The sequence below is a fragment of the Monodelphis domestica genome, chromosome 2 (genome assembly GCF_027887165.1).
Source record: "Monodelphis domestica isolate mMonDom1 chromosome 2, mMonDom1.pri, whole genome shotgun sequence".
Taxonomy (NCBI): Eukaryota; Metazoa; Chordata; class Mammalia; order Didelphimorphia; family Didelphidae; genus Monodelphis; species Monodelphis domestica.
Window position 1 is genome coordinate 266,147,432 of NC_077228.1, and position 14,400 is coordinate 266,161,831.

At 42.8% G+C, this 14,400-nt stretch overlaps 1 protein-coding gene across 2 annotated transcripts in view; it reads right to left on the reverse strand.

Moving 5' to 3' along the window:
- Positions 1-9,115: 9,115 nt before the first annotated feature.
- The window catches only part of LOC103094962 (cytadherence high molecular weight protein 1), a 74,208-nt gene continuing 68,923 nt past the window's right edge, over positions 9,116-14,400 (reverse strand). For both annotated transcript variants that reach the window (XM_056817865.1, XM_056817864.1), the window contains exons 3-4: positions 9,863-9,951; positions 9,116-9,331 (exon numbers count right to left, since the gene is read on the reverse strand). The gene's annotated coding sequence lies outside the window, so the exon portion shown is untranslated. The remainder of the gene's footprint in view (positions 9,332-9,862; positions 9,952-14,400) is intronic.

Below are 14,400 nucleotides of genomic sequence, written 5' to 3' on the forward strand. Positions count from 1 at the left end.
ATTTAGTGTTGACTTTGAAAAACACAGAACTATTAAATAGTCAGAAAAATCACTCTTTAATCAAGGAAAAGGGGTGCAGTGTAATACTAGGCCTCCACACAGAACTGCATGCTAACACCCACGCAGAGTCTGAGGATTGAACTCTGAATGCTTTGGACACTGACCCCTGGGAGAGCCAACCATGATAGATTGACAACTCCCAGGAACCATTAAAGTTGGGAAGCTTAAATACCTTTCTAGGTGAAATATGGGGGCTGAGGATGAGAGGGATAGTTGACTGGCTTTACAATGGTAACAAAGGAAAATGAGGAGTTCCAGACAGGAATAACAGTGAGGGGCTGATACTTTACAATGGACACAAAAGGGAAAGACCCAGCCAAGGGCTGGGCCACACAGTTAAAGGACTTTGGCCTAATGGGAGAAACCATTGGGACAAAAGGGATACTTAACACCTCATGGGATTAGCTATTCCCACTTTAAGGCCTATTGTTAGTCTTGTGAAGTTGGACCTCTAACTTGAGGTCCAAAAAGTTTTCTCTAATTTTCTGCTTTCCTTATGGTAACATTTTTTGATACCTCTTTTTCAGTTAAATGTACTCAGAGTTATCCATTTTACATCTTACATTTTATATCTCTCCATTTATTACTTACTCATAAATTCCTTTATTTTCCATAAATCTGATAGGTGATAGTTTCCTTATTCATTTAATTTTCTTACGATATCTCCTTTTCTGTCTAGATCATGTATCCATTTTGATCTTATCTTAGTGAATGGTATAAGATATTGGTCTATACCTAGTTTTTGCCAAACTGCTTTCTACTTCTCTCAACAATTTTTACTAAATAGTGATTTCTTATCCCTGTGAAGGGGAATTTTTTTTTTATCTCAACTTAATCAATCAAGTACTTGGAGTGCTCCACCCTTTTAACTTAATCAGTTAGGAACTCCAGGATCCTTTTGATAAAAGTTCATATCCTCAGAGGACAAGAGGTGGATCCCACAGGCCCCAGGGGGGCATGCCAGGCAAATTAAGAAACTTAGATTGATTCCTGAGATGTGATGAGGAGAGCTGATGGGTGGAGAAAACTGCATATAAGTGGGAGCCTCTGGGAACTTCAGACTCTTGGCAGCTAGGTCTTTTGGTGGCTCAGTTTGACTAGGTATTCAATTCTGCCTTGTATTCTGTGTTGGTGGCTTGAGGAGGTCAGCTTTGGTGACTTGCTTGGGTTGAGGAGACTCTGGCTCTTTAGCCCTTCTGTCTTCTGTGGGATGCTCTCTTCAGGCTGAAGACACTAGGAGCAGTACTTGGGATATTTAACTAGGCAATATTTTCTACCTTCTTCCTACATTTCCTCCATTATGATCTCTACCTTGCTATAATAAAGCTACTAAACTACTAACCACCTTTTGACTTGAGTTAATTTTTATAAATGGCAACCACAACAATATTTTTTTAAATTCTTATATTTGTCAAACCCATTTTAATTATTATATCCCAATAACCTGGATCTATGTTTTTGTCAAATACAAGGTTACTGTGATCTTTTATTACTATTTTTGTATGTCTGTTCTGTTTCACAGATCTACTTTTCTATTTCATAGCCAGTACAGGTAGTTTTGATAATTACTGCTTTATGATGTACCTTTAAATCTGGTACTTCTAGATCTCCTTCCTTTACATTTTTTCCTCCATTAATTCTTTTGCTCTCCTTGATCTCTTGTTCTTCCAAATGAACTTTGTTATTATTTTTTACTAGCTCAGTAAAATAATTTTTTGGTAATCTGATTGGGATGGCATTGAATAAATAGATTAGTTTAGGTAGGATTGTCACACTTATATTGACTCTGCCCTTCAGTTAATATTTCTCCAATTGTTTAGATTTAACTGTGTAAAAATGCCTAATTTGTAAAAATAACCCTTACCTTCTGTCTTAGAACCAATGTTCAGTCAGTAAGGGCTAGGCAATGGGGTAAGTGACTTGCCCAGGGTCACACAACTAGGAAGTGTCTGAGACAGATTTGAACCCAGGACCTCCCATCTCTGGGCCTGACTCTCAATCCACTGAGCCATCCAGCTGTCCCAAAAATGTTTAACTTTTAAGGAGAGTTGGCTTTCCAGAAAGGGAACTAAATTCCTCATCTATAAAATGGCATGGTTGCATCAGACAAGCTTTCAGGTTCTTTTAACTACCTGAAAACAAGCTCTACTGTTTCTCTTAGAGACTCTGGCAATTCACCTTTGCTTGTGACCGTAACCCCTTACCTTTGTTAGGTGGCTTTTGGGGAAGCAGCAGAAGGAGGAGCAGCCCAGGACAGAATGGAATAGGAAAGTTACCCAAGACTCCTCCCTCCCTCCATCCTCAGCTTGCCCTGGCACATTCTATCCACCCCACAAGTCTGAGTCTTAATAAAATCTGAACCAGACAAAATGAAACAGTTTATCAAAAAAAACCCTGAGACACTGATATATGCCTTATGATTGTTACAGCCAGCCTGATGTATTTAAATTAGTTATTGATTCCCCCAAATGAGGAAATGAAGAAACAGACTTTAGTACTAATTATAACAATTCCTTACTGATATCAGCTAAAATTAATTGCCATTAGTAGATCAAAAGAACCTAGAAAAAGAGAAAAACAAGTTAAAGCTTGGTGAAAGCTCCAACTAAGCAAAATCATGAGGAGTGTGTTTAAAGGTAAAACTGGGGGGGGGGGTGCAGCTAGGTGGCAAAGTGGATAGAGCACCAGGTTTGGAATTGAGAGGTCTTGGATTTGAATTTGACCTCAGACACTTCCTAGCTGTATGGCCCTGGGCAAGTCACTTAACTCTGTTTGCCTTCTGTATGTTCTTCTGTCTTGGAGTTGTTACTAAGACAGAAAGTAAGGGTTTTATGAAAATAAAAAATAATAAGATAAAGATATAACTGGAAAGATGATAAATTAAAAATCCGGGGGAGGAGGAAGGTTTGTAAAGATTTTCCCAACAAACTTCACTGTCAAGAGCAGGGGCAGGTTGGAATCACTATCTGTAGACAACGTAACATTAGATATTTTTTTCTGAGAAAGGAGAAATTGCACTAAAGGAAGCAAAGATGGAAAGTGTAGCAGTACCAAAAAAGGAGGACTACCTGAGGGCACTGAGGAATTGATTCTCAAGGGATGTGAAAGAGAAGAGAAAAAAAACCTGGACCAAATGAGTAATCTACATATACCTCAAGAGCACTGCTGATGTGGATGTTGCAAGAGAACAAGAAATAGATGAATTTTCAAGCAACATATACAGTGACAATAGGAACAACTCAGATTGATTGCATTGACCAATTTTTCTCTTCTATAAAAAGAAAGGGGATGATGGTTGTGGAATAATGGCAGGTGAGATAGGTTTGATAGATTTTACTTAACTTTTTGTTGGAGGAATGGGATGCTTTGGAAAATGCTTTTAGTCCCCCAAATTAGGCAGTTAAAAATGGTGATCAAAGTTTTTTTCCCCCCCAAAATACAGTATAAATACAGTCAAATAATTGAGTGAGATAGAGAGAATAAAGATCTTACTTTGCTTATTGGCTAAAAAAAAAGCATTTGATTGGGTCAAGCAAAGCATTGCCTTAAAAACTCCTACAACAAGATATCTCCTGTGCATATTTGAAAAGTATACAAAAGAAATAACAAAGCCACCTTGTTCAATGGCGCTCTGATTATTAATATCAACTGAAGTGTAAAATAGATGAGATAAGCTTGTCAAATAGTCCAGTCAAATAGGTGGATCATAAGATCATAGGTTTAGAGCTACAAAGAATCCAAGAGGTCCTCTCATGCTACCTCTTCATTTTGCAGAGAAAGAAATTAAGACTTAGAGAAGTTATTACCTTTCCTGGGTCAAGCAGGAAGCAGAGTGAGAATTTGAACTCAGATCCTCTTGAGTCCACATGGAACATTGCTCCCACTGCCTCTGACCTCCAAATACCGGTATCTCTTCTACTTTGTGACTTTCCCCATCTTGGTTTTTTCTATCATTGGTCTGCATAAAAAATTAAAAATAATATTTTCCAGAAAAGTTTTAGAAGTTGCAGGCAATACAAAAAGGCCAATGCAGGAAAAGTTTAGAAACTAAGAAATAAACAAAATATATGTATAGTATTGTATCATATCAACATATTTTATCTCTTAATACCACAAATATATGTAATTTCTTTTTTAAAGTGAAAATAAATAATAAAAAGTTAAAATTTGTAAAAAGAGTATGAAAACCAGCAGATGACACATAAAGGCTAGAAATGGAGAGATATTTTTTAAAAGTTTAGTAACTCATAAATGTACATAAAATACTGGAAACATCCCATTAAATTTTTTTTTCAGACTTCTTTAGTACAAGGCAAAGGCCAAAATATTTTACTTGGATTTTCCATTTTGCAGAGATGCCTTCCTTACCTTTCTCCAGAGATATGGAAGAGATACCTGTACACCTATCTGTAAATTCTTTGTTCTTATTGTATCAAGCTCCATTTCTTAAATGAGATGCATAATCACTCTTGAAAATATAATTTTTTTTTAGTTTTGGATTATCCCTCTCCAATTCTCCTACTTGAGAAGGCAAGAAAAACAATGGGTATTATAAATATTACAATTACATGACAAATTATATTACATTACACTTTTTTTTAAAACCCTTACCTTCCATCTTGGAATCAATACTGTGTATTGGTTTCAAGGCAGAAGAGTGATAAGGGCTGGGCAATGGGGGTTAAGTGACTTATCCAGGGTCACACAACTGGGAAGTGTCTGAGGTCCGATCTGAACCCAGGACCTCCAGGCTCTCAATCCATTGAGCTACCCAGCTGCTCCCCCATTACACATTTTTATAATAATGACAATCTGGTTTCAGAATTGGCCTATCTCCTATTTCCCCTCCCTCTCCAGAAGGAAAGAAAAGGAAGAAAAATGGGGGTGGGGTGGAAAGTCACTTTAGGAAAACCACTTAATGGCCAAATGAAAAATAGATTAGATGGGAAGAAACTTGAGGCAGACAGTCCTACCAGTAGGCAATGGTGTAGAAGCCAGAAGGATGCTGCCATTAAACATGGGCCACTCTTTAAAAAAACAGTATTATATATGCTGGTGGACATTTGATCTCAGTCAAGGGTTTAAATCTTGCCTCTGTCACAGGCTGGTTGTGTGACCCCAAAAGTGCTGCTTAGCCCCCAGCACCCTAGTTTCTAGAGTTCCAGGCTGTTCTCTCAGATATAAATTGTGGAGAAAGTGCTAGCTTACATGGGTGGAGAAAGTTCTTGGTCAGGACCTCCTTCCATTGAAGATCATAATAGTTTTTAAGGTTTACAAAGCCTTAACATACATTGTCTCCTTTGATCCTCACTACAGCCCCCTGGGAAAGGTGCTTTTGTTGTCCTCATTTTACAGAAGGGAGAGAGAGGTGAAGTGATTTGCCTTGGATAATCAATTCAGTTCAATAAGCAGTTATTAAACTCCTGCTGTTTGCTTGACATTGTGATAATACTGGGAATACAAATAAGGAAAATAAATAGTCCATGCCCTTAAGGAGCTTATAACCAAATACAGAAAGACAATACACAAAAGGAGGCTGAAAAGTGGGGAGAAGAGAGAATCAGGGGATGTGTTCTATAGAATTGAAGTCAAGCAGAGCAACTGGTGGAGAATGAAGTTACCAGGAAAGGTGAGTTACTATTCAGTTGTTTTAGTCATATCTGATTCTTCCTTAACCCATTTTGGATTTTCTTGGCAAAGATATTGGAGTGAGGGCAGCTAGATGGTGCCAGGTCTAGAGATGAGAGGTCCCAGGTTCAAATCTGTCCTTAGACACTTCCTAACTGTGTGACCCTGGGCAAGTCACTTAATTCACATTGCCTAATCCTTGCCTTTCTGTTTTAAAGTTATTACTAGGACAGAAGGTAAGGATGTGAAAATAAGAAAAAAGAAAGTAGCATTTGGTTTACCATTTCCTTCTACAGCTCATTTTATGGATGAGGAGACTGAAGCAAATAGGGTTAAGCGACTTGCCCAGGCAGGGTCATGCAGCTAGTGAGTATTTGAGGTCACATTCGAACTCAGGTCTAGGATTTCCAGAGATCTCTATAAAAGAAGGCTTTGGGGAGGAATTTAGAGGCTGCTCTCCAACCCTCCAGTCCAAGGAGAGAAGCAACTGAGACTGAGTTGAGAGAGAGTTGAATATCAAAAATACCAGCTATTAATTTGGAACTATGTCCAAAGGGCGCTAAAAGACTATCTGCCCTTTGATCCAACCATAGCACTGCTGGATTTGTACCCCAAAGAGATAATAAGGAAAAAGATTTGTACAAGAATATTCATAGCTGCGCTCTTTGTGGTGGCAAAAAACTGGAAAATGAGGAGATGCCCTTCAATTGGGGAATGGCTGAACACATTGTGGTATGTGTTGGTGATGGAATACTATTGTGCTAAAAGGAATAATAAAGTGGAGGAATTCCATGGGAACTGGAACAACCTCCAGGAAGTGATGCAGAGTGAGAGGAGCAGAACCAGGAGAACATTGTACACAGAGACTGATACACTGTGGTACAATAGAATGTAATGGATTTCTCCATTAGTGGCAATGAAATGATCTTGAACAAAGGATCTATGAGAAAGAACACTATCCACATCCACAGCAAGAACTGTGGGAGTAGAAACACCGAAGAAAAACAACTGCTTGATCACATGGGTCAATGGGGATATGATTGGGGACGTGAACTCTAAAAGATCACCCTAGTGCAAATATCAACAATATGAAAATAGGTCTTGATCACTAAAACCCAGTGGAGTTTCCGGTTGGCTATAGGAAGGGGATGGAGGGTGGGGGAAGGAAAAGAACATGAACAAGAACTCGAGCTCTATGATAGCTGCTTCATCATACAATAATAGTCTCCAAAATTTTTAAAGCTGAGGATTACTCAAACATCAACAGAAAGATGCATGAAGGAGCTGCTAGTCTCCTGGAAACATCATCAGAGAAATATAGAGGTGATGGTGTGGAGGAAGATGGACTGGTTATGAAATAGAAGCCCATGATAAATAATGAACAGCCTCCTTTGCTGAGTCTATGAGAGGATGTAGAGAAGAGCCTTCACAGGATGGCCGGTGCAGGTGAGCTTTGGTCTGTCCCAGTGGAAGGAAAACTTGCATAAATGAAGTTATGGATGCCTCCGTGTCTGCCATGTAGGTGCCCAGGCTCCCCCTTCAGGGCACCTATTTCCGTTATTCCTATCTGTTCAAGTGACTTGATAAACTTACTCATTTCCAGGTGTGAGTGACTGATAAGACTTTCTATTACTTCTCCCAAGAGTATTTGTATTTCAATAAGATTTAAAACTAGAGTAAATGTCTAATTATAGAATTTCAAGAAGCATTCCTGGCAGAAAAGACATTTTAGAGAAAAAGACATCTTCTAGGGACCCTAAAATCATTCCAGGAAGTAGTGTCCATTTCCATTCATTCATTTAACTAAAACAAAAATTTTAAAATCTCACCTTTTGTCTTAGTATCAATTCTAAAACCAAAAGAGCAGCAAGAATTAGGCAATTGGGGTTAAGTGACTTGCCCAGGCTCAAAATAGCATCTGAGACCATATTTGAACCCAAGTCTTCCTGACGCCAGGCTGAGTGCTCTAACCATTGTGCACCTCAGCTGCCCCCTACCATGTGTCTATAAATCTAACACTGGGTAGAAGCTTATATTTTGGGGAAAATGGGAATCAAGAAGGGGGGAGACTTAATAGTTTCCAGCTTCTGGAAGGAGGGCTTTCCAATTTCTCAAGGAGAAAAATTGAGGAACTTGTTCAAGTTCACACACATAAGAAATAATAGAGGGGCAGCTGAGTAGCTCAGTGGATTGAGAGCCAGGCCTAGAGACGGGAGGTCCTAAGTTCAAATTTGGCCTCAGACACTTCCCAGCTGTGTGACCCTGGGCAAGTCACTTGACCCCCATTGCCTAGCCCTTACCACTCTTTTTTTTTTAAACCCTTACCTTCCGTCTTAGAGTCAATACTGTGTATTGGCTCCAAGGCAGAAGACTGGTAAGGGCTAGGCAATGGGGGTCAAGTGTCTTGCCCAGGGTCACACAGCTAGGAAGTATCTAAGGTCATATTTGAACCCAGGACCTCCCATCTCTAGTCCTAGCTCTCAATCCACTGAGCCACCACGATGTCCTGCTCCTTAACCTTCAAAAAGCTCCTTTTCAATTCTGCCTCAGACTTGGCTCCATTTGACCATATGGCTCCATATGACCCTTTTGGGTCATAGTGACTGTCTTAGAAGGCTGAATGTTATTATTATCCTGGACTTACTCAGCACTCAGCTCCACCCTGGAAGCTCTGGAATGAACAAAAATACATATTTTGTTTTCAATCTAAGATGTATTTGGCATCTTACTTCCTCTGCTCCTCTTGATCCTTGCCTTTTCTGTAAAGGGGGAGAACAGGGAAGGGGTGACTCCTCATCCTTAGGCATCCAGGGATTATTTTGGAGTGAGGAAGTGAGCTCCTGCCTTAGGCAAGGAAACAGGAAGTCACCTAGTTATGGGATGGGGTAGGGTGCCAGTCTAGGTATCCTACCATACAATACACACATGGGCTCCCCATGATCCCAGGAGACCAGAAAGGCAAACAAGTTGCCTTCTTTATATCTTAGCATTCTAGTTCCTGTCCATCTCCCAAAGAATGTGCTAGGAAAGGGGGCAAGGAGAGAGAGACCAGACAGAAGGATAATAATGGGAAATGACATGGAGAGGAAAGCTCCTGAATCCTAGAGAATCAGAGGGTCACTGCCCTTGGGTGTTCCTTATGCCTAGGAGGTTTTATTTGTCTCTGTATCAGCTCCCATGTCCAACAGTCCTGAAACAAGCCACATTGAATGCTAGATCCTCATTTTACAGATGAGGAAACAAGTGGAGAAAACACATAATGTCACCAGAGTCAGTGGCACAATTGGTCCTGGGGCTCAGGTCTTCTGATTCTGGAGTCTGGGCACATTCTACAACACCAGGAGAATCAGGAATTTTCTGGTCCAATGCCAGCTTTCTATCTGCCTTTCCTCCTCCCAGCCCATGGTCCAGAGATAGACACATAGAATCAAGTCAATATCCACATCTTTATTAAGGCTAGTCAAAGCATTAGCCCTCAACTCCATCATTTGGGTGTTTGGACATCTGAGGGGAGGAGAAGTTTAGGGTATGGTTATGGGTATCACTGCTGCCATTATCTGCTTTAGCAGGTGACATGATGAGGTAACCTTGGGCTTCGGAGGGTGATATTGGTCCCTAATGGGCTGTTCAAGAGGTAACAGACCTGGAAGAAAGGAAAGACCATGAAAGGGGGTGGGTATTAGTTCCCCAATTCTTGGCCCTAAGACACAAATGGATAAACACACTCTAAACCTGTTCCATATCCTAAACCCATTTCTTCCTCTAAATTCTTATCCTGTGCCTAATTTTCTTTCTTTTTTTTAAAATTGAAAATTTTTATTTAATTAATTAACTTAGAATATTTTTCCATGGTTACATAATTCATGTTCTTTCCCTCCTCTCCTTCCATCCCCCTCCCGTAGCCAATGAATAATTCCTCTGGGTTTTACATGTGTCACTGATCAAGATCCATTTCCATATTATTAGTATTTGTTCTAGGATGATCATTTAGAGTCTACATCCCCAATCATATCCCCATTGAACCATGTGATCAAGCAAATGTTTTTCTTCTGTTTCTGCTCCCACAGTTCTTTCTCTGGATGCTGTGCCTCATTTTCTAAGCCATACCTTTTCCAAAAACAAACCCATCTCCTCTCTCAGATTTTTGCCCTTTGCCTCATTCTCTAGGCCATACCTTCTCCAGAAACTCCTGGAAATGGGGGACTTGTGAGAGGTTCCCAGGAAAAGAATCCCGCAACTTCAGATTCATGATGATCCTGGGTCCTAGGAGTCCAGAAGCACAGTTCAGTATCTAGGTGTCTAGCCTCAAAGGCTGGCTCTTCTCATTTTCCAGCTTCTGCTTTCCTCAGGGACCCAAATGTTCAACTTTCCAGTATTATTTCAGGGACCACCCTCCAGCTCCATGTAGAGAGCCAGGCATTTGTCCTTCCCACTCCTTTTAGGGCCTCAGGAGTCCTTCCCCCCCAGTTATTTCTCCCTTTCCACCCCTTACCTGTCTCCTGTGGCTTGCTGGGCATGATTAAAAGGAGGGAAAGAAGCATCCAGGGCTCCATCATGGCAACCCAATGACTGGGGTGGGAGTGTATTCCCTGGATTCCAAACCAACTCTTCCCCCCTCCCTTCAACTCTTCCTTCTCCCTCTGCCTGCCCTTCTGTGTCCCCACTTTATCCACAGACCTAAGTAAGCCTACATACTTCTCTTTTGGGGAAAATAGAAGGGGGAGGGCCAGTTAACTGGATTTTCTAGTTTTCCTAGTAGGGCTATGATGGACTGGAGGGTGGGGGATTTGATGCTTGAGACTCGAGTATAAAAAAAGAGGCTGGGAGGAGGTCAGATTTCATCGACTGCAGGCCAGGGACGCCTGGGTCCTTAGAATGGCCTGAGGATTGATTGAGCAAGGGTGGGGATGGAAGTGTAGGTGCTGGGGAAGGAGGCTGAGGTGTTCTTGTTGGTTGTTCCTGGGCCCCACCCCATAGCCTCTTGTTCCTTCTTAGGGGTTAATTATTAACCTCAATTAATTCTTATTATTCACAACACTAATGGTCTTAGGAATGTGGGCCCAAAAGGGAGGGGTGGGGTAGACCAATTTCCTGTGGTCTGGGCAGCTAAGTTCCCTAGCTTGGTGGCTCCTTGAGTGAGAAATCCAGGCAGTAAGGAGAATTCCCCTCTAAGTGTTTGCACCCTGTGTGTCCTAACAATGCACATAGGGATGTATTCACTTGGCCTGGATCACTCTCCAGACTCCTCCCCCCCTTCCATACAAACTCAGCATGGAGGACTCAGCAGATGGATATATTTCTTTTTAAAGCTCATGGGTGACCCAAGGCCATTCCCACACACATGAAGGGGTTTCCCCTTCCTCCCACACCCTGCCGCTTCCTAAAGCCGGATGGGCAGAGCCTCCCCCAAAACATTTACACGTTGGTCTAGAAGAAGAAAAGGATGCGTAGGCACAGTTGGAGATGCAAAAGAAGAGGCCAAAAGAGGCCCAAAGAGAGACATAGCAAGCATCTATCCTAGGGAGCTGGAATGAAGGAGCATCCAGAGAAGCCCCATTCCTGGAATGAATAACAACTTAATATTATTATATAAATACAGGATTATTTATAGATTTATTTTAAATATGTAGTATTATTTCTTATACTTATATATCGTATTATGAGGTGCTCAGGGAGGGGTAGTATCTCTGGTATGGAGGGTTTGTCGTGCCCTCCTAGGGCAGCTCTCCAGCCTCTGACCCCCACCTGACACCCAGCTCTCACTTGTGGCTCCCAGTAGCTGCTAGCATGTGGCAGCGGCCACACCCCGGGCAACGGCTTCGACAGGCCGGCCAAACCTTGTGAGGGTAGCCATCGGGTCATCGACCCATGGTGAACCAGGGCTTTGCTCACCCAGCATGTGAAGACTGCTTCGGCTGAACAGACAGAAGAAACCAATAAGAAGGTTCAACGGCTGAGAGGGCGACGCAGCAAAGGACTGTGGAGTGCTGAGGGCGTGTTGGAGCACAAAAGACAACACGGCCATCCAATGCAGCTGAGGAAGTCTCCAGACGTAACAATTTTTTCGTGCCACTGGACCCAGGCTTCCAATGCCGAGAGAGTGGGACTGTCTCTGTGCATCGACTTTTCCACTTAAATCTCTTTCACGCACAAGTATCTTTGTGCACACTCATCTATCCTAACCCCGTCCACCCTCTTCAAGACCTGCGGCGATGGAGGAGTGACGATGCAACAGGTGGAGGTGACCACTGGCAGTTGTAGTCACGATCCTGCACATAGGCGGCCTACAGACCAGTGGTCGCTTGGTCCTGTGGGCAGCAGGGGTGTTTGGCAGCATCCTGGGCGACTGAGCAGCCCTCTCTAGGACAGCACTGCCCACCCTAATCAAGGAAGGGGACTAGAAAAGGTGTCCCAAACATTACCTGCCCTACAAACACCTGGTCAGCACACCGCGGCTGGCGGGTCATCCCCTTTAAGCGGTCGAAATCAAAGAAAAAATACAAAGAAACTCCTACTAGGAGCATGGAACATCAGGACATTACTTGATAGAGAGAATACCCCAAGACCTGAGAGAAGAACAGCTCTAATCGGTAAAGAACTGGTGCAATATAACATCGACATCGCAGCCTTAAGCGAAACACGCTTACCAGAAGAGGGATCACTTAGCGAACCCACCACTGGATACACCTTCTTCTGGAAAGGTAGAGCTACAAATGAAGACAGAATCCACGGTGTTGGCCTGGCTATCTAGACCAGTTTGCTCAAACAGCTGCCAGACTTGCCTGTGGGCATCAGCGAGAGGCTCATGAAGATCCGTTTGCCTCTCAGCAAAGACCAGTATGCCACAATCATCAGCACATAGGCCCCAACACTGACCAGCACAGAGGAGACCATCGAGCAGTTCTACTCTGACCTGAGTGCCGTCCTGCACTCAGTGCCCACAAATGACAAGCTGATACTACTGGGAGACTTCAACGCCCGCGTTGGCCAGGACCATGAAAGATGGAAAGGAGTGCTCGGCAAACATGGCGTGGGCAAAATGAACAACAACGGCCTACTGCTACTCAGCAAATGCTCAGAGTTCGAACTCACCATCACGAACACTGTGTTCAGAATGGCAAACAAATATAAAACAACGTGGATGCATCCAAGATCAAAACAGTGGCATCTCATTGACTACATCATTGTACGCCGGCGAGACATCCAGGATGTAAAGATCACCAGAGCCATGAGAGGAGCTGAATGCTGGACAGACCACCTATTGGTTAGAGAGACTCTTCAAATGCGCATTGTGCCTCGCCATCCAAAACACCCAGACAGTTTGCGCATTTTACAATGTGAGTCTCTTAGAGATCCATCTTATTTGCAAACATTCCAGTCCTGCCTGGACAACAAGCTGTCTGCCAAGGGACCACTCACTGGAAGCTCAACCGAGAAATGGAACCAGTTTAGAGACGCAGTGAAGGAAACATCAAAGGCAGTCCTAGGCCCAAAACAACGCAACCACCAGGACTGGTTCGACGAGAACAACACTGCTATTGAAGACCTATTGAGCAAGAAGAACAAAGCCTTTATGGAGTGGCAAAATAACCCAAACTCTGCTCCTAAAAAGGACAGATTCAAGTCTCTCCAAGCCACAGCGCAGCGTGAGATCAGGAAGATGCAAGACCGATGGTAGGAAAAAAAGGCAGAAGAAATCCAGCGGTTTGCTGATATGAAAAACTACAAACAATTTTTCAGTGCCCTCAAGACTGTCTATGGGCCATCAAAACCCACCACCACTCCCTTGCTATCCTCTGATGGTGACACTCTTATAAAAGATAAAAAAGGCATCAGCAACAGGTGGAAAGAACACTTCAGTCAACTTCTCAACCGACCCTCTTCAGTCGACCAAAGTGCCCTTGACCAGATCCCCCAAAACCACTCCATTGAATAACTTGATGTCCCTCCTTCAATAGAGGAAGTCCAAAAAGCCATTAAACAAATGAGTGCAGGCAAGGCACCTGGTAAAGATGGGATCCCAACCGAGGTGTACAAGGCCTTAAATGGAAAGGCGCTCCAGGCATTCCACATAGTGCTGACCAGCATATGGGAAGAGGAAGACATGCCCCCAGAACTCAGAGATGCCTCCATCGTAGCCCTATACAAGAACAAAGGCTCACGAGCAGCCTGTGACAACTACAGAGGCATCTCACTACTCTCCACTGCCGGAAAGATCCTCGCCTGTGTTATACTCAACAGATTCCTGTCATCTGTTTCAGAGCAGAACCAACCATGCGGCTTCTGACCAGATCGCAGCACCATCAACATGGTCTTCATGGTGAGGCAAATGCAGAAAAAATGCCTTGAGCAGAACCTGAGTCTTTACATTGTCTTCATAGACCTGACAAAGGCATTTGACACAGTGAACAGGGACGCATTGTGGGTGATCCTCAGCAAGCTCGGTTGCCCAGCAAAATTCGTCAAACTGATCCAGCTCTTTCATGTCGACATGATAGGGGAAGTCCTATCTGGTAGAGATACTTCCGATCGCTTCATCATCTCCAATGGCGTGAAACAAGGCTGTGTCCTCGCTCCGGTACTATTCAACCTATTTTTCACCCAAGTATTATGACATGCTGTGATGGATCTAGACCTGGGCATCTACATCAAATACCGACTGGATGGCTCACTATTCGACCTTCGCTGCCTGACTGCAAAAACAAAGACAAC